This window comes from Nerophis ophidion, linkage group LG06 (assembly GCF_033978795.1).
Source record: "Nerophis ophidion isolate RoL-2023_Sa linkage group LG06, RoL_Noph_v1.0, whole genome shotgun sequence".
Taxonomy (NCBI): domain Eukaryota; kingdom Metazoa; phylum Chordata; class Actinopteri; order Syngnathiformes; family Syngnathidae; genus Nerophis; species Nerophis ophidion.
The window spans coordinates 6,387,182-6,406,737 of NC_084616.1; the positions used below are offsets into that span (position 1 = coordinate 6,387,182).

The window sequence follows — 19,556 nt, forward strand, 5'->3', positions numbered from 1 at the left end:
CAGGCAACCGTGGCCCCGCCCCCCTGGAGAAAGCCAGCGTGATGAGTCACTGAGCGAGCGCGGAGAGGAGCGGAGTCAAAGTCCTGCTAAGTCTTTGAATTATTGGGATGCCACGCTCACGCTTTACCCGACACCTGAAACCTGAAAAATCACTATCTCCTTTGTGCCAGTAGAGTCTTGCTGTGTGGACTTTCCATTATTTTCAGCAGACTGCATCTCACACGAGATCCATAAAGGAATGTAGTACATCATGGTTGCATGCAGGAATGTAGTACATCATAGTTATATGCAGGAATGTAGTACATCATAATTGTATGCAGTAATGTAGTACATCATGGTTTTATGCAGGAATGTAGTACATCATGGTTATATGCAGGAATGTAGTACATCATAATTGTATGCAGTAATGTAGTACATCATGGTTTTATGCAGGAATGTAGTACATCATGGTTATATGCAGGAATGTAGTACATCATAATTGTATGCAGGAATGTAGTACATCATGGTTGCATGCAGAAATGTAGTACATCATAATTGTATGCAGTGATGTAGTACATCATGGTTTTATGCAGGAATGTAGTACATCATAGTTGTATGCAGGGATGTAGTACATCATAGTTATATGCAGGAATGTAGTACATCATAGTTGCATGCAGGAATGTAGTACATCATAGTTGCATGCAGGAATGTAGTACATCATAGTTATATGCAGGAATGTAGTACATCATAGTTGCATGCAGGAATGTAGTACATCATAGTTATATGCAGGAATGTAGTACATCATGGTTGTATGCAGGAATGTTGTACATCATAGTTGTATGCAGGAATGTAGTACATCATAGTTGTATGCAGGAATGTAGTACATCATGGTTATATGCAGGAATGTAGTACATCATGGTTGTATGCAGGAATGTAGTACATCATATTTATATGCAGGAATGTAGTACATCATAGTTATATGCAGGAATGTAGTACATCTTAGTTGTATGCAGGAATGTAGTACATCATAGTTGTATGCAGGAATGTAGTACATCATAGTTGTATGCAGGAATGTAGTACATCATAGTTATATCCAGGAATGTAGTACATCATAGTTATATGCAGGAATGTAGTACATCATAGTTATATGCAGAAATGTAGCACATCATAGTTGCATGCAGGATTGTAGTACATCATAGTTATATGCAGGAATGTAGTACATCATAGTTGTATGCAGGAATGTAGTACATCATAGTTGCATGCAGGAATTTAGTAGATCATAGTTGTATGCAGGGATGTAGTACATCATAGTTGTATGCAGGAATGTAGTACATCATAGTTGCATGCAGGAATGTAGCACATCATAGTTGTATGCAGGAATGTAGTACATCAGGGTTGCATGCAGGAATGTAGTACATCATGGTTGTATGCTGGAATGTAGTACATCCTAGTTGTATGCAGGAATGTAGTACATCATGGTTGTATGCTGGAATGTAGTACATCATAGTTGTATGCAGGAATGTAGTACATCATAGTTATATGCAGGAATGTAGTACATCATAGTTGCATGCAGGAATGTAGTACATCATAGTTGTATGCTGTAGTGTAGTACATCATAGTTGCATGAATGAATGTAATACATCATAGTTGCATGCAGGAATGTAGTACATCATAGTTGTATGCTGGAATTTAGTACATCATATTTGTATGCAGGAATGTAGTACATCATAGTTATATGCAGGAATGTAGTACATCATAGTTGTATGCAGGAATGTAGTAGATCATAGTTGTATGCAGGGATGTAGTACATCATAGTTATATGCAGGAATGTAGTACATCATAGTTGTATGCAGGAATGTAGTAGATCATAGTTGTATGCAGGGATGTAGCACATCATAGTTGTATGCAGGAATGTAGTACATCATAGTTGTATGCAGGAATGTAGTACATCATGGTTATATGCAGGAATGTAGCACATCATAGTTGCATACAGGAATTTAGGAGATCATAGTTGTATGCAGGGATGTAGTACATCACAATTGTATGCAGGAATGTAGTACATCATCGTTATATGCAGGCATGGTCCATATGCAAATGAGATGTGGGGGAGGGGCGTGCAACATAGTCCTGGCAATAGTTGGGGGGGGGGGGCACTGCGGGTTTTATGCTGATGTGAGTGTTGTACATCACTGGTTGTATATGATGTCTGCTTATATCTCTCATTTAGGCGTTATGGTTGTATGTGATGTGTGCTTATATCTGAGAGTCAAGAGCAGCACAGCAGAACACAAAGGTGTGCAAGCTAAGAAGAAGTTAGAGTTCAAGTAAAATGGAGGCCAACAGTTCCTGTGGAACAACATCATGAATTGAGATAGAAGACAACCTTAGTCCTGGTGTGGTGTGCCTCACTAGGAGATGATGCATAGAACATACAACATAGTACTTACAACATAGACAATACAACATTGAAGATAGAACATAGAACCTCGGACATATAATATAGAACATAGGACACTGCCAGGTGCACACGGCCTGTTTCAGAACTGTCCATGATTCTTAAAGCCCTACCCAAAATAAGGAGCTGGAAAAGAATCAGACGTAAACATTTAAAGCGTGTATGAGGATGTGGTTTGATATCATTTCATGCTGTGAGCGTTACATTTCATGCTAACGTTTAGCAAATGTTAGCAAATAGCAACCAAGTGTACGCCAAAGAAACATGCTAATACATAGCAAACAGCATGACATTGAAATAGATGATTCAAGTGTAAATACATGTTATTCACCTCACAGGTGAGGTGAATAAACAGGTGAGGAGAGGAGAGTAGACAGGTGAGTAGAGTAGACAGGTGAGTAGAGTAGACAGGTGAGGTGAGTAGACAGGTGAGGTGAGTAGACAGGTGATGTGAGGAGACAGGTGAGGTGAGGAGACAGGTGATGTGAGTAGACAGGTGAGGTGAGGAGACAGCTGATGTGAGGAGACAGGTGAGGTGAGGAGACAGGTGATGTGAGGAGACAGGTGAGGTGAGGAGACAGGTGATGTGAGGAGACAGGTGATGTGAGGAGACAGGTGAGGTGAGGAGACAGGTGAGGTGAGGAGACAGGTGATGTGAGGAGACAGGTGATGTGAGGAGACAGGGGAGGTGAGTAGACAGGGGAGGTGAGGAGACAGGTGATGTGAGGAGACAGGTGAGGCGAGGAGACAGGTGAGGCGAGGAGACAGGTGAGGCGAGGAGACAGGCGAGGCGAGGAGACTGGTGAGGTGAGGAGACAGGTGAGGTGAGGAGACAGGCAATATGAGGAGACAGGTGATGTGAGGAGACAGGTGAGGTGAGGAGACAGGTGAGGTGAGGAGACAGGTGAGGTGAGGAGACAGGTGATGTGAGGAGACAGGTGAGGTGAGGAGACAGGTGATGTGAGGAGACAGGTGATGTGAGGAGACAGGTGAGGTGAAGAGACAGGTGATGTGAGGAGACAGGTGATGTGAGGAGACAGGTGAGGTGAGTAGACAGGGGAGGTGAGGAGACAGGTGATGTGAGGAGACAGGTGAGGTGAGGAGACAGGTGAGGTGAGGAGACAGGTGAGGTGAGGAGACAGGTGATGTGAGTAGACAGGTGAGGTGAGGAGACAGGTGATGTGAGGAGACAGGTGAGGTGAGTAGACAGGTGAGGTGAGGAGACAGGTGAGGAGAGTAGACAGGTGATGTGAGGAGACAGGTGAGGTGAGGTGAGTCGACAAATGTTTTTTATTCCAGAAAAAGTTTTTATCTTGCAAATCGTTTTTTTTTCATTGAAGAGATGTTTTTCTCTTTACTTACAAATCGTTCCTTAAATAAAATACTTTTTTATACTTGCAAATCGTTTGTTCTAAAAAAAAAAAAAAAAGTTTTTACTTAGAGAAAATATTTTTTTTAGTCACAAATCTATTTTTAATGTTTAGAAAATATGTTTTTCTAATTGCAAAAAAACTTGTTTCAAATGGAAGAAATACGTTTTTCTACATCTGGAAAAGTATTTGTGTGTGTGCTTGTTGAATGAAGTCATCCTGGACAAGTCACCCTTTTTTAAAGATGTGTAGAGAAGCCTGCCTGCTGTTGCTGGATCATTTCCTCCTGCGCTGCCATGAAGACTGCAGGTGACGGAGTGTATGTCATAGTAAGCAACAGGCAAGCCTTGTTACCATGGCAACAGGCTCCCACGGTTGCCCTTGACAACAGGACTGGCCTCCTTTCTGGAGCTGGTGATCATCTTTGTCCTGGTAATAACATCACTGCTCAGTATGGTGTCCAGCCATTCAAATGATGACAACCAGGTGTGCTGATCACTAATCACAGGTGTATCAAATCCAGCACTCTGTTTCTACCAACATTAGTGAAAGAATGGGCCGCTCTCAGTGATTTCCAGCGTGCAACTGTCATAGGTTGCCGCCTGTGCATCAAATCCTGCCGTGAAATTTCCTCGCTCCCAAATATTCCAAAATCCGCTTTATGCAAAAAAAAAATGAAGAGTTTGGGAACAACAGCAACTCAGCCGGCAAGTGGTAGGCCAGGTAAACTGACAGAGAGGTCAGAATAGTGCAAAGACTTTCTGCACAGCTCCAAACTTCATGTCACTTTCCAATTAGCCCACGCGCAGTACGCAGAGAGCTTCATGGCCGAGCAGCTGCGTCAAAGCCATACATCAGCGAGTCTGATGCAAAGCGTGGGATGCAATGGTGTAAAGGACATCACCACTGGACTCTAGAGCAGTGGACGCACCTTCTCTGGACTGATGAATCATACTTTTCCATCTGGCAATCTGATGGACCAGTCTGGGTTTGGAGGTTGCCAGGAGAACGCTACATTTCAGACTTCATTGTACCCAGTGTGACATTTGGTGGAGGAGGAATTATGGTGTGGGGTTGTTTTTCAGGAGTTGGGCTTGGCCCCTTAGTTTCAGTGAATGCTCCAGGATAACCAAAACATTTTGGACAATTCCATGCTCCAGATCTTATGGGAACAGTTTTGAGCAGGCCCCTTCCTCTTCCAACATGACTGTGCACCAGTGGAAAAAGCAAGGTCCATACAGACATGGATGACAAGAGTCTGGTGTGGATGAACTTGACTGGCCTGCACAGAGTCCTGACCTTAACCCCATAGAACACCTTTGGAGTGAATTAGAACGGAGACTAAGAGCCAGTCCTTCTCCACCAACAACAGTGTGTGACCTCACCAATGCACTTTTGGAAGAATGGTGGAAAATTCCTATAAACACACTCTGCAACCTTGTGAACAGCCTTCCAGAAGATATAAACACACTCCACAACCTTGTGGACAGCCTTCCCAGAAGACTTGAAGCTGTAATAGCTACAAAAGGTCCTATTGCACCCGGTTGGTTAGGAATGGTATGGCACTTCAACTTCATATGAGAGTCAAGGCAGGTGGCCAAATACCTTTGGTAATGTAGTGTATATAGGTTTATGTGTATATAGGTTTATATAGTATAAGTATATAGGTATGTAAAAGTATATATAGTATAGGCGTGATATGATCAAACTAGATCTATCGTATTACCGCTGCGATGCGTGGGTTCATTTATTATTAGTGTAAGACCACAGTTATCAATTATAGTCTGGAGCACCACGCACGGAGGGTCTGATGTGGTGTTCATATGGATATTAAAGTCCCCCATTATAATTATATTGTCGGCGCGCGTCACTAGATCAGCGACAAACTCTTGAGAATTCACTGATAAAGTCCGAGTAGGGCCCTGGGGGGCAGTAGATAACAGCCAGGTATAAATGCAGCGGTGTGACAGACCTCATAGTAAGCACCTCAAATGATTTCTATTTAATAATTAGGTTCGGTGTAAGGTTAAAATTTTCATTGTATATTAGTGTGCCCCTCACCCGCAAGGGGACGGGCAACATGTGCATTCGTAGAGTTAGGAGGAGATGCCTCGTTCATCAGGAAAAATTCATCTGGTTTGAGCCAGGTTTCGCTGAGACAGATGACTTTAAGATTGTTGTCTCTAATGACCTCATTAACTAATAACGTTTTGGGAGACAATGATCTCATGTTTAAAAAGCCCATATTATAGGTAGTGGGGCTGTTTTGAGAAATTTTTGTTAAAGTCATCCGTAATAGTGATATTAAAAACATTATGTTAATTTTGCGTAATGCGCTTTAAATAATTTCGACCATATCTAGGAATTGATATGGCGGGAATCTTCAGATTGTTTGCTTGGTGCTGCGATACACTGAAGGCATCATAGTTTGCCACCTTAGTAGAATGCATGTACCACTCTGGCACAGTCACTGCAGAGTTGTACATACATACACCTGGGATTTATCTAGGAATTGATATGGCGGGAATCTTCAGATTGTGTGCTTGGTGCTGCGATACACTGAAGGCATCATAGTTTTCCACCTTAGTAGAATGCATGTACCACTCTGGCACAGTCACTGCAGAGTTGTACATACATACACCTGGGATTTATCTAGGAATTGATATGGCGGGAATCTTCAGATTGTGTGCTTGGTGCTGCGATACACTGAAGGCATCATAGTTTTCCACCTTAGTAGAATGCATGTACCACTCTGGCACAGTCACTGCAGAGTTGTACATACATACATACACCTGGGATTTATCTAGGAATTGATATGGCGGGAATCTTCAGATTGTTTGCTTGGTGCTGCGATACACTGAAGGCATCATAGTTTGCCACCTTAGTAGAATGCATGTACCACTCTGGCACAGTCACTGCAGAGTTGTACATACATACACCTGGGATTTATATAGCGTTTTTCTAAATACCCAAAGTCGCTTTACATATGTCTGGGTGGGGGGACGAGGGAGGATAAAACAACTTTATTAGAGAAGAAAACAAAGATAAGCAAGCAAGAAAAGAAAAATAAATAGAATAAAGAAACACTAAGGGCAGGGTCAGTTTGGGAAGGCTAGTGTGAAGAGGGGAGTTTTTAGGGTGGTTTTGAAGGTAGGGAGGGAGGGGGCATTTCTGATGTGCCTGGGGAGAGCGTTCCAGAGAGAGGGGGCAGCCACGGAGAAGACCCTGTCACCCCAGGTTCGGCGCCTTGTCTTGGGGACTTCCTGGACCTGAGTGAACGGGACGGGACATGTGACTGGAGGAGGTCAGAGAGGTAGGGTGGAGCCAAGTTATGGAGTGCCTTGTAGGTGGCGAGGAGTATTTTAAAGGTGATTCTGTATTTGACAGGCAGCCAGTGGAGGTCATGAAGGACAGGTGTGATGTGCTCTCTGGAGCGGGTTCGGGTGAGCAGGCGGGCAGCGGAGTTCTGGACATATTGCAGTTTATTGAGGGTTTTGGAGGTGATGCCGTAGAGGATGCTGTTGCAGTAGTCTAGCCGGGATGAGATGAAGGCGTGGATGAGGGTTTCGGCAGCAGAGGATGTAAGGGAGGGCTGGAGAAGGGCAATGTTTTTGAGGTGGAAGAATGCAATTTTGGTGATGTGGGGGAGGAATGAGAGGGTAGGGTCGAAAATTACACCTAGATTGCGGATGTGGGTGGAGGTAGTGACAAGGGAGCCGTTGATGTTTAATGAAAAGTCCTGAGTGGAGCGAGTGAGGGAGTCGGGGCCATTGATGATTATTTCAGATTTGTTGCAGTTGAGTTTTAGAAAGTTTTTTTTTTGCATCCAAGTTTTTATGTCCGTGAGGCAGGTGGTGAGGGTGGAGTGGGTGGCTGTAGTGATGGTCGTGGTGGAAAGGTATAGGTGTGTGTCGTCGGCATAGCAGTGAAATTGAAGGCCGTGGTGGCGGAGGATCCGACCGAGGGGTAGGAGGTAGATGGTGAAGAGTAGGGGGCCAAGTACTGAGTCCTGGGGGACACCGTGGGTGACTTGGGAAGTGGAGGAGGTGCAGTTGTTGGTGGAGATGAATTGCTGACGGTCAGAGAGGTAGGATTTCATCCAGGAGAGGGCAGGGCCGGATAAACCAAGGGAGGAGTGGAGGCGTGATAGGAGAATGAAGTGGTTGATGGTGTTGAAGGCAGCACTGAGGTCGAGGAGGATGAGGATGGAGAGAGAACCAGAGTCGGCGGAGAGGAGGATGTCGTTTGTGACCTTGAGGAGGGCAGTCTCTGTGCTGTGGAGTGAGCGGAAGCCGGATTGGAACCTTTCGTATAAATTATTGTGGTGAAGGTGGGATTTGATTTGGGAGGCAACTGCAAGTTCGAGAATTTTACAGAGGAAGGGGAGGTTGGAGATGGGCCTGTCATTGTTGGGGGAGTTGGGGTCGAGACCGGGTTTCTTGAGAATGGGGGTGATGGCAGCCAGCTTGAGGGCAGGAGGGACAGACCCAGTAGATAGGGAGGAGTTAATTATAGAGGGGAGGCAGGCTATGAATAAAGTGGATGGGATTGGGTCGAGGATGCAGGTGGAGGCTTTCATACCAGAAGTTATGGAGGATAGGTCAGTTGTGGTGATTTCGGAGAAGAAGGCGAGTAGGTGGTTGGAGAGTAAAGGGGGGGCATGATCAGGGGTAGGGAGGAGGTGGGAGAGGAAGCGGCCAGTTCAGAGTGGATGGTGTTGATTTTTTGATTGAAAAAATTATAAACATTCTTCACATTTGCTGGTTGTGTATTATTCTAGGAGAAATGCTATGTGTGCAGGGATTTTCCAGCCTGGTGCTGGCTAGATCTAGTTTAACTGACTCTTCAACCGGACTAACAGAGACTGTAATTGCCTGAGACCTGGCTTTCTCTAGTGTAGTTAGTTAAGTGTGACTCAAACAGAAATCTATGTTTATAGACAGAGTGATGGCACCTGCCCGGTTAAGGTGAAGGCCTTCTCTCATCAGCGAGCCCGGTTTGCCCCAGAAAAACGGCCGAATATCAATAAACGTTAGTCCATGTTGTCTACAAAAACTAGCCAGGCACTTGTTAAGCGAGACTAATCTGCTATATCTCTCATCATTGCCTCTCGCAGGCAGGGGGCCAGAGACAAGTACTCCATGCCTGGACATCTTTCTAGCCAGATTACAAATCCTAGCTATGTTCCTCTTTGTAATCTCTGACTGTCTCCTCCTAGTGGCATTGGAGCCAACGTCTACAACTATGTTCGCATAACTAGTGGTGCGATTAGCCTGTCGTACGTGTTTATTAGGCCTGTTGCGAGTTAGCTCCCTAAGATTAGCTTCAATGTCAGGTGCTCTGACCCCGGGAATACACTTAATTGTGGCTGATTGGCTTAGCTGTATGTTTCGGGTTATGGAGTCCCCTATGATTAAGGTGTGATGGGGTTGTAGGACTAGCTAAAGAGCTAAATCTATTATGCGTCTCAACCGGTTCACCGTTGTTTATAAACCGCTTAGGGCTGCTACAAACTGGGCTAGTTAGCTTGCTACAGCTAACGCTAGATGTGTCCGCAACTTCTAAAGTTAGGAGATTACTCTGCTCTAGGTGGTGGACACAGTCCTCTGGTAGGGCCAACTTATCCATGAGAACGGTGCACCAAGAGCAGGGAGCCGTACTCACCTTGTTTCTTTCACCGAGTCGACTTCTTGCTGTCCTCAGAGAAGTGGTCGCAACGTGTGGGAGCAGACTCTTTCAGACCGACGCCACGCTAAGCTTTGTTAGCTTAGCAGCTAGCTAGCTGAGAGAGAAAGAGAGTGGGTGGTTTGCAAATTAGATAAGACGACTAAGTATGTTTGGGAAGGAATAAAGAAAGCTTAGAAGCGCACATGATAGAAAGATAATACTTAGCTTTTTTTGGCAGGAGCGAGCAGTCACTCAAGGCAAACAGGAAACGGTAAAAGGGAAACTTGATCAATCTAATTCAGTGTGTTGCCCGTGTCCTGTGTCCTAATATCAATCAATCAATAATAATAATAACACTCCAAAACGCGCTTGTCATGTCTTGGAGCCCCGCCCTGGTAGCCTCCCTCTGCCGGCGTGATTGCGGGAGACTTTAGAGCGGGGAAAGGCGTCAAGGAGACGAGTGGCGCTCTCTCTCAGAGCTCCAGGATGACTCATCCGGTGGCTCGGTGTCGTTAGCGGCGACTTCAGCCGCTCACAGTCGTCGTCCTTCAAGCGCCGGATCTCCCCTTGCTGGCCGCCTAATGGCGACATTCCATAATGTTCCATTCTTTCTGCAGTGACTGTGCCAGAGTGGTACATGGATTCTACTAAGGTGGCAAACTATGATGCCTTCAGTGTATCGCAGCACCAAGCAAAAAATCTGAAGATTCCCGCCATATCAATTCCTAGATATGGTCGAAATTATTTAAAGCGCATTACGCAAAATTAACATAACGTTTTTAATATCACTATTACGGATGACTTTAACAAAAATTTCTCAAAACAGCCCCACTACCTATAATATGGGCTTTTTAAACATGAGATCATTGTCTCCCAAAACGTTATTGGTTAATGAGGTCATGAGAGACAACAATCTTAATGTCATCGGTCTCAACGAAACCTGGCTCAAACCAGATGAATTTTTCCTGATGAACGAGGCATCTCCTCCTAACTCTACGAATGCACATGTTGCCCGTCCCCTTGCGGGTGAGGGGGCACACTAATATACAATGAAAATTTTAACCTTACACCTAACCTAATTATTAAATAGAAATCATTTGAGGTGCTTACTATGAGGTCTGTCACACCGCTGCATCTATACCTGGCTGTTATCTACTGCCCCCCAGGGCCCTACTTGGACTTTATCAGTGAATTCTCAAGAGTTTGTCGCTGATCTAGTGACGCGCGCCGACAATATAATTATAATGGGGGACTTTAATATCCATATGAACACCACATCAGACCCTCCGTGCGTGGTGCTCCAGACTATAATTGATAACTGTGGTCTTACACTAATAATAAATGAACCCACGCATCGCAGCAGTAATACGATAGACCTAGTTTGATCATATCACGCCTATACTATATATACTTTTACATACCTATATACTTATATAAATATATATTTATACTATATATACCTATATACACAAGGTGCTAGTGTGCTAACACCTTTTTGCGAGGTGGTAGTGTGCTAACACCTTGAAAGTAAGCTACCTGCACCCTCCCCCCCCCCAGACTCACTCTACATGTACCTTTGTGATGCTAACTGCTAGCGGCTAGCTGTGGCGTGTGCGTACCTTTGTGATGCTAACACAAGACTTCAGTCGCCATGCTTGTGCGCTAAGCTAATGTGTGCTTGTGACTAATGACATGCTAACCCTGCCATAGACGAAGACCTATAGATGTGCTAACCGTGCTAATGTTTGTTTCTGTGTGCCTGTCGTCGTCTGCCTTTCTCTGTTTCTCTCTTGACTTTATTTTTCCTCTTTCTCCCCTCCACTATCCTCCCTCTCTCTTCCTGTCAGGTCTTACTCTGCCTCCCCCTGTTCTAGCACCCCCGCCTCCTCATGCCGCCCCTCCACCATCACCACTCCTTCCTCCTCTCTCTACTCCTCCAGTCTCCCTCCTAACAGCCACGCCACCTACCATCAGTACTGCTGCCCCGCGCGCCTCCGCCCGCCCCAGCCTCCCTGCGCCCTGCCCCCCGCCAAGCACCAGGAGCAGGCAAGGTAAGGGCCAGAGTAACCCCCTCCCCCCGGTCCACCACCATTTATACCAGTCCCATTTGCCATAGAAGAAAACAATAACCCGGATGTGCTTCCGAGTAGTCAGCGTACAGCTTGTATAGCAACTTGTCATGGTGGAAGTGCCAGCAGAACTCCTACAAAAGACCACTACACCCTTTTACATGGCCCCACATGTCAATAAAATACCCTTTCTTTTCTTATTACCAAACTATAAGCCGCTAATGTTTTCCGCACGCTTTGACGCCTGCGGCTTGGGAAACGGTGCGTAATTCATCATGTTTTGTAGTCGACTAATGGTTTTCATAGAACAGAGACACCGGAAAGGTATATTATTGTTTGCGCCATTTTTTTTCGACTAGTTTGCTCAAGTTGAAAATGTACTTCCTGTTCTGTTCCTTGAACCGGAAGTAAAAAAACCTTCCATGGCGTTTCTGCTCGAAAGGACAGTAAAAACTACTTTTTACAGTGCATTACTACTGTCAATGTAACAACAGTTCTTTTTCTAATGAAAGGGTAAAACTGGCACTTTAGTTGCCCAAATTTAAGAAAACAGTGATACTGTTTTTTTCATGTACAACTACCGTATTTCCTTGAATTGCCGGCGGGCATGTAATATGCGCCTGGCTTCAATTACTGCCGGGTCAAACTCCATCCATCTATCATCTTCCGCTTATCCGAGGTCGGGTCGCGGGGGCAACAGCCTAAACAGGGAAACCCAGACTTCCCTTTCCCCAGCCACTTCGTCTAGCTCTTCCCGGAGGATCCCGAGGCGTTCCCAGGCCAGCCGGGAGACATAGTCTTGGACCTTTATTCACCTTGTCTGCTTATCTTTCCTTCAGTCTTTGTGAAGGTTTAGTACCAGAGGCTTTTTGCTCCTCTTATTCATCCTCTGTTTCTTCGTCCCCGGGCTGAGCAACAGAGGTCAGCAGTTGGGTGTCGGCCTTAACGTCCTCGTCATCTGACTGGATCACAGGTGTGTCCCCACTTGTATCGCTGGAGTCCGATGACGTCGACGACATACGAGATTTGGACCCGTTGAGGTCTTCATTTTGCCGTAGCAAAGGTGGACAAAGCCGGTAGACAACCTCAGCTTCTTCATTTTCACCATCGTCCTCCACCTCTGTAAAGAGAAGCTGTTCAAAAGGTGTGTTCTGTCTGTTTTAGTTTTCTTTAGGTACCATCCATCCATCTTCTTCCGCTTATCCGAGGTCGGGTCGCGGGGGCAACAGCCTAAGCAGGGAAACCCAGACTTCCCTCTCCCCAGCCACTTCGTCTAGCTCTTCCCGGGGGATCCCGAGGCGTTCCCAGGCCAGCCGGGAGACATAGTCTTCCCAACGTGTCCTGGGTCTTCCCCGTGGTCTCCTACCAGCTGGACGTGCCCTAAACACCTCCCTAGGGAGGCGTTCGGGTGGCATCCTGACCAGATGCCCGAACCACCTCATCTGGCTCCTCTCCATGTGAAGGAGCAGCGGCTTTACTTTGAGTTCCTCCCGGATGGCAGAGCTTCTCACCCTATCTCTAAGGGAGAGACCCAAACTCATTTGGACCGCTTGTACCCGTGATCTTATCCTTTCGGTCATGACCCAAAGCTCACGACCATAGGTGAGGATGGGAACGTAGATCGACCGGTAAATTGAGAGCTTTGCCTTCCGGCTCAGCTCCTTCTTCACCACAACGGATCGGTACAACGTCCGCATTACTGAAGACGCCGCACCGATCCGCCTGTCGATCTCACCATCCACTCTTCCCCCACTCGTGAACAAGACTCCTAGGTACTTGAACTCCTCCACTTGGGGCAGGGTCTCCTCCCCAACCCGGAGATGGCACTCCACCCTTTTCCGGGCAAGAACCATGGACTCGGACTTGGAGGTGCTGATTCTCATTCCGGTCGCTTCACACTCGGCTGCGAACCGATCCAGTGAGAGCTGAAGATCCCGGACAGATGAAGCCATCAGGACCACATCATCTGCAAAAAAGCAGAGACCTAATCCTGCGGTCACCAAACCGGAACGCCTTGACCGCGCCTAGAAAATTCTGTCCATAAAAGTCAAACTCGCTTCGCAAAATAATTAGCGCACGCCTACTATTACCGCCGGCTCAAATTTGTGACGTCACGAGTGACACTTCCCCTGTCGTCATTTTCAAAATGGAGGAGGCTGATTTCAACAATTTGAAATCGCATAAAGGGAAGAAGATTAAGAGCTATTCAGTAGGATTTAAAGACCTACTGAAAGCCACGCAGTCTGATAGTTTATATATCAATGATGAAATATTAACATTGCAACACATGCCAATACGGACTTTTTAGTTTACTAAATTGCAATTTTAAATTTCTTTTTGAAAACATCGCGTAATGATGACTTGTACGTGTGACATCACGGACTGTTATGAATACGAGCGCTGCACACACACACAGCTAAAAGTCGTCTGCTTTAACGGCATAATTACACAGTATTTTGGACATCTTTTTTGCTGAATCCTTTGCAATTTGTTCACTTAATAATGGAGAAGTCAAAGTAGAAAGATGGAGTTGGGAAGCTTTAGCCATTAGCCACACAAACACACGGTCAATCAATCAATCAATGTTTACTTATATAGCCCTAAATCACTAGTGTCTCAAAGGGCTGCACAAACCACTACGACATCCTCGGTAGGCCCACATAAGGGCAAGGAAAACTCACACCCAGTGGGACGTCGGTGACAATGATGACTATGAGAACCTTGGAGAGGAGGAAAGCAATGGATGTCGAGCGGGTCTAACATGATACTGTGAAAGTTCAATCCACAATGGATCCAACACAGTCGCGAGAGCCCAGTCCAAAGCGGATCCAACACAGCAGCGAGAGTCCCGTTCACAGCGGAGCCAGCAGGAAACCATCCCAAGCGGAGGCGGATCAGCAGCGCAGAGATGTCCCCAGCCGATACACAGGCAAGCAGTACATGGCCACCGGATCGGACCGGACCCCCTCCACAAGGGAGAGTGGGACATAGAAGAAAAAGAAAAGAAACGGCAGATCAACTGGTCTAAAAAGGGAGTCTATTTAAAGGCTAGAGTATACAAATGAGTTTTAAGGTGAGACTTAAATGCTTCTACTGAGGTGGCATCTCAAACTGTTACCGGGAGGGCATTCCAGAGCCCATTTATTATTTGTGTGAGACCACAGCTATCAATTACAGTCTGGAGCGCTACGCACGGTGGGTCCGATGGGGTATTCATATGGATATTAAAGTCCCCCATTATGATTATATTATCGGCGTGTGTCACTAGATCAGCAACGAACTCTGAGAATTCATTGATAAAGTCCGAATAGGGCCCTGGGGGGCGGTAGATAACAGCCAGGTGTAGAGGCAGCGGTGTGACAGACCTCATAGTAACCACCTCAAACGATTTATATTTATTATTTATGTTAGGACTAAGGTTAAAGTTTTCGTTGTATATTAGTGCGACCCCCCCACCCCTTTTCAGAGGACGGGCAATATGCGCATGTGTAAAGTTAGGAGGACATGCCTCATTTAGCGCAAAAAAGTCGTTTGGTTTAAGCCAGGTTTCGCTGAGACCGATGACGTTAAGATTGTTGTCTCTGATGATATCATTAACTAACAACGTTTTGGGAGACAATGATCTTATGTTTAAAAAACCTATATTATAGGTAGTGATTCCTTGGTTAAAATTCACGGAGGTGAAACTTTATTATGGACCGCAGCGAACATGGATCCCAACCGAATGTCAACCAGCAGGTTTCGGTGAGAAAATTGTGGTAAAAAGTCGCTTCTTACTGGAGATCAATCAATCAATCAATGTTTATTTATATAGCCCTAAATCACTAGTGTCTCAAAGGGCTACACAAACCACTACGACATCCTCGGTAGGCCCACATAAGGGCAAGGAAAAACTCACACCCAGTGGGACGTCGGTGACAATGATGACTATGAGAACCTTGGAGAGGAGGAAAGCAATGGATGTCGAGCGGGTCTAACATGATAGAGATCAGCTGAGCTTGTGCCGCCCATAGTGAAGTGAAGTGAATTATATTTATATAGCGCTTTTCTCAAGTGACTCAAAGCGCTTTACATAGTGCAACCCAATATCCAAGTTACATTTAAAGCAGTGTGGGTGGCACTGGGAGCAGGTGCGTAAAGTGTCTTGCCCAAGGACACAACGGCAGTGACTAGGATGGCACAAACAGGAATCGAACCTGCAACCCTCAAGTTGCTGGCACGGCCACTCTACCAACCGAGCTATACCGCCCATAAAGCTGCCGTCGACTTCCCTGAGACACTGCGCGTCAACACACCCGTGGCCACACCCCTCCGACTATCAGGTACTATTAAACTCACTAAAACACTAGCACCACGATAGAAAGATAAGGGATTTCCCAGAATTATCCTAGTAAATGTGTCTAAATACATCAGAATCTGTCCCGATGCAAGTTGAAGATTCCATTGTAGGTTATTCCAAGCCTTCACTGCTGAAAATAATAACCATAATAACGTTGGGGCTCGGTTGGTAGAGCGGCCGTGCCAGCAACTTGAGGGGTTGCAGGTTCGATTCCCGCTTCCGCCATCCTAGTCCCTGCCGTTGTGTCCTTGGGCAAGACACTTTACCCACCTGCTCCCAGTGACACCCACACTGGTTTAAATGTAACTTAGATATTGGGTGTCACTATGTAAAGCGCTTTGAGTCACTAGAAAAAAAGCGCTATATAAATATAATTCACTTCACTTATGAAATGTGCTTTTCGTGAGTGTATCCTTACATCACACTCAATTTTTTTACTGCATGCCATTGGTAAGCGCAGGAGTGAGAAGAGGCTTTAAATTAATTAGCGCCCCGGCGGCTATTCAAGGAAATACGGTATGTTGTCCAGAATAGTGTGTATATATACATATATGTATATATATATATATATATATTAGGGCTGGGCAACGATTAAAAATTTTAATCGAAGTTAATCGCACTATTTCTCCGATTAATCGCGATTAACTGCATTGTATACGCAAAGCCCAATAATGAATTCAAAAGTAGTGTGTAGTGCACCTTTATTGGAATATTCTCCCACATGAACAAAAGCGCCAAAACATTTGTTGTGCAAACACAATTTAAATCAGTCCTTGTTAAACAGTAGCAGTTAAATAGCATATTTGATGAAAATCAACTCCAAAAATGTAAATACAAACATTTAAGCTTATTGCCACTGCCAGGGTATTTAAGTTATCCTGTTTGTTATGGAAAATAAATATAATCTACATACAAATCTCTGAGCCACAATCATAACATCTGAACAGGCAATTTCTGAGGTAACAGCAGAAACATTTTTTTTTTTTATCAGGGATCTTATGTTTAAAAAACCTATATTATAGGTAGTGGGCTGTTTTAGGGAATTTTTGATCAAATTATCCGTAGTAGCAATATTAATAATATTGTGTTTATTCTGCGTAGTGCACTTAAAATAATTATGACCATATCTAGGAATTGATATGATGGGAATTTTCCGATTGTTTGCTTGGTGCTTTGATAAACTGAAGGCATCATATACATGGTACTATATTGTGATGTTATGAGCCAGGGAAAAAAAGAACTACCCTACCCAGCATGCAACAGGAGTGACGAGCATATAGGTTGTGTCGCCATGACGGCATCTTGTATGTTGTGATATGCACGCTCTGAAAGCAAACGTTAAGAACTCAGCCAACACTCCTGGTCTGCATTATTCATAAATAGACAGACAACACATATACTCCGCTGCTTCACAGGCCGCTGGATGTAGACGGCAAAGTATTCCCATGCTAGCTAGCCGCTCTAGCAAGCACGCCTCATTCGGTCCAAAACGGCCCGATCTATCCACATCCAGAATTGTCTGGCGGTCGTAAGTGATCCCGGAGTGACCACGCTGTAAGCCAGCCATGACATTTGCAGAATTGTCCGGTAATTTTTGCCAAATGTTGCATCTTTACCAAGAGCCCCTCGACGCCATCTTGTTAAGAAAAGGCGTTAACAAAATAAAAGCATGTAAACAACGTACGCAAATGTGCGATAAAATAATTGTCGGCGTTAATAGATTGATGAGTTAACTCATAATTAACGCACTAATTTGCCCACCCCTAATATATATATATATATATACTGTATATATATATATATATATATATCAGATTTTACAGTGAAAAAGTGCAACTAATTCACCCGAATGTGAGTGTTACAACATATTCTAGTAAATGGGAAAACAGTATCCCTGACAGTAATAATGCATTGTAAACAAAGTTCTTAGTAATGCACTTTATTGCAGGTCAACTTGCCAAGGGACATGCAAGCAAATATAAACATTGCTGCACGTATACTTTTGATTGCTCACATTATCAGTGGAGCCGTAATAAATCCATAAAAGAAGCAAACTTCATGAATGTTTTTTTTGTGAGCAACAAGTATGTGCTATACAAGCTGCACACTGACTTCTCTAAACTCTAAAGTATATCCAAGTTTATCTTCCATGCCTTTGTTCCGTGAGGGGAGGGCCACGCTCAGATCCAGCATGTATTGAAGTAGTAGTGGGCACTAGTTAAGTAGTAGTGGGCACTAGGTAAGTAGTAGTGGGCACTAGGTAAGTAGTAGTGGGCACTAGGTAAGTAGTAGTGGGCACTAGGTAAGTAGTAGTGGGCACTAGGTAGGTAGTAGTGGGCACTAGGTAGGTAGTAGTGGGCACTAGGTAGGTAGTAGTGGGCACTAGGTAAGTAGTAGTGGGCACTAGGTAAGTAGTAGTGGGCACTAGGTAGGTAGTAGTGGGCACTAGGTAGGTAGTAGTGGGCACTAGGTAGGTAGTAGTGGGCACTAGATAAGTAGTAGTGGGCACTAGGTAAGTAGTAGTGGGCACTAGGTAAGTAGTAGTGGGCACTAGGTAAGTAGTAGTGGGCACTAGGTAGGTAGTAGTGGGCACTAGGTAAGTAGTAGTGGGCACTAGGTAAGTAGTAGTGGCCACTAGGTAAGTAGTAGTGTGTTTTAGGTAAGTAGTAGTGGGCACTAGGTAAGTAGTAGTGTGTATTAGGTAAGTAGTAGTGGGCACTAGGTAAGTAGTAGTGTGTTTTAGGTAAGTAGTAGTGGTCACTAGGTAAGTAGTAGTGGGCACTAGGTAGGTAGTAGTGGGCACTAGGTAAGTAGTAGTGGGCACTAGGTAAGTAGTAGTGGGCACTAGGTAGGTAGTAGTGGGCACTAGGTAAGTAGTAGTGGGCACTAGGTAAGTAGTAGTGTGTATTAGGTAAGTAGTAGTGGGCACTAGGTAAGTAGTAGTGGGCACTAGGTAAGTAGTAGTGGGTATTAGGTAAGTAGTAGTGGGCACTAGGTAAGTAGTAGTGGGCACTAGGTAGGTAGTAGTGGGCACTAGGTAAGTAGTAGTGGGCACTAGGTAAGTAGTAGTGGGCACTAGGTAAGTAGTAGTGTGTATTAGGTAAGTAGTAGTGTGTTTTAGGTAAGTAGTAGTGGGCACTAGGTAAGTAGTAGAGGGCACTAGGTAAGTAGTAGTGTGTATTAGGTAAGTAGTAGTGGGCACTAGGTAAGTAGTAGAGGGCACTAGGTAAGTCATAGTGTGTTTTAGGTAAGTAGTAGTGTGTATTAGGTAAGTAGTAGTGGGCACTAGGTAAGTAGTAGTGTGTATTAGGTAAGTAGTAGTGGGCACTAGGTAAGTAGTAGTGTGTTTTAGGTAAGTAGTAGTGGGCACTAGGTAAGTAGTAGAGGGCACTAGGTAAGTCATAGTGTGTTTTAGGTAAGTAGTAGTGGGCACTAGGTAAGTAGTAGTGTGTATTAGATAAGTAGTAGTGGGCACTAGGTAAGTAGTAGTGTGTATTAGGTAAGTAGTAGTGTGTATTAGGTAAGTAGTAGTGGGCACTAGATAAGTAATAGTGTGTATTAGGTAAGTAGTACTGGCTACTAGGTAAGTAGCAGTGAGTACTAGGTAAGTAGTGGTGGGCACTAGGTAAGTCATAGTGTGTTTTAGGTAAGTAGTAGTGCGTATTTGGTAAGTAGTA

The 19,556-nt window shown here is 44.8% G+C and overlaps 1 protein-coding gene across 1 annotated transcript in view; it reads left to right on the forward strand.

The window, feature by feature from the left end:
* LOC133554104 (IQ motif and SEC7 domain-containing protein 2-like) overlaps positions 1–19,556 on the forward strand; it is a 134,876-nt gene that overhangs the window by 13,457 nt on the left and 101,863 nt on the right. The window lies entirely within an intron of this gene.